Consider the following 1,438-nt stretch of genomic DNA (forward strand, 5'->3'; position numbering starts at 1 on the left):
ACTCTGTATGTAAAGCGACCTTGGGTTTGTGAAAGGCGCTCTATAAATGCAACTTATTATTAAAAGATGCAAATATATGGATAAACACAAACAAAACATAACAAATGGCCAGAGACTAGCAATAAGTAAAAAGTATATAAATAATTGCACTTATCAAGTTCCAATCAACACATTAGCTGTGTAACAAAGCAGAGGCTCCTTCCACTGTTTGAAATTTTCACACGGGAGGATGAAGATGATAGAAATGCCCTGTGAACAGTAATAAATCTTTCATCATTATTATCATTTCACAGGGTTGCATGTGTTTTCTTTCACAGGGACGGGGAGGGCTCCTGTATGTCTTGTTTTGAGATTGTAGCTGGGCATGTGGCTAATTTGCATGAATAATTAGCCCTGCACCACTGGAGGCCAGCATGGAGATATGTCCAGTGGCCGTACTCATAATATTCTCATTATTGTCAGCTAACATACACCTTCAAATGTAAATACTGTAAGTTTTTTTTTTTAAATGCATGCAGGGTGGAAGGCTGGAGTGCTGATAGGATGGTGACTTGAGGCAAGCTGCCTCACACTGCCCTTACAGTGCCCATGCATGAAAGTTCAGAGCATGGCTGCTACAGCTCTGTGATGTCACACTGGCAACGCAAAGCATCATGGGAAAAAAATGGCTGCAGGGCTAATTTCCAGGGAAATATTCAGAGAAAAAGGTCACCAGTGAATACAGCATAATTGCTGTGAAAAATGCTTCCACAAATTTTGTCAATCAACACTAATTCACACCTCCACAAAAATACTGCATGTTACAAATATTAATTTGAGGATTTTATGAAATGGATGCTGAAGGTTCATAGATATCTGCCATATTTTTTAGTCTTTGAAGATAAACAAAAACAATTATTTTTTAATCACATTTTGAAAACTATTTCAGATATCAGTGTTCTACAGTGAATGATACTGATCTGTACTTTTTACCTTTTGCTGTACTTGTGAAGTGCCATACACATTCAAGTTAAGTTTTAAGGAGTGACTGTTTCAGAAGTGAGAAAAAAATACTGTATATGAGGAGGAACTCTCAAAATCCTCAATTCTCACCAAGAAAACAAGTCAGAAAAAATTATAATCCAGTATGAATTTTCAGTTCATCCATTTTAAATTGCTTGTTAATATATACATACATAAAATGATTAATTAAATAATTAATGGCTTTGTTGATGGCACCATGTGCATTTTTTTCACTTCCAAGACCTTTATTTATCAGGCTCACAGAAAACTTGAATTAATCCTCACAAGAAAAACAACAAGATTGGAACACCGACTGAAGGGGACACCAGTTTATTATATTTCCAAAATTGTAGTAAACAGTGGAAAGAAACTGAAATCCCTAATAGAAATTCGCAACAGAATATACATGTTATTACAGATATGTACAAATAATTTT

Source organism: Erpetoichthys calabaricus, chromosome 1 (assembly GCF_900747795.2).
Source record: "Erpetoichthys calabaricus chromosome 1, fErpCal1.3, whole genome shotgun sequence".
Classification (NCBI taxonomy): domain Eukaryota; kingdom Metazoa; phylum Chordata; class Cladistia; order Polypteriformes; family Polypteridae; genus Erpetoichthys; species Erpetoichthys calabaricus.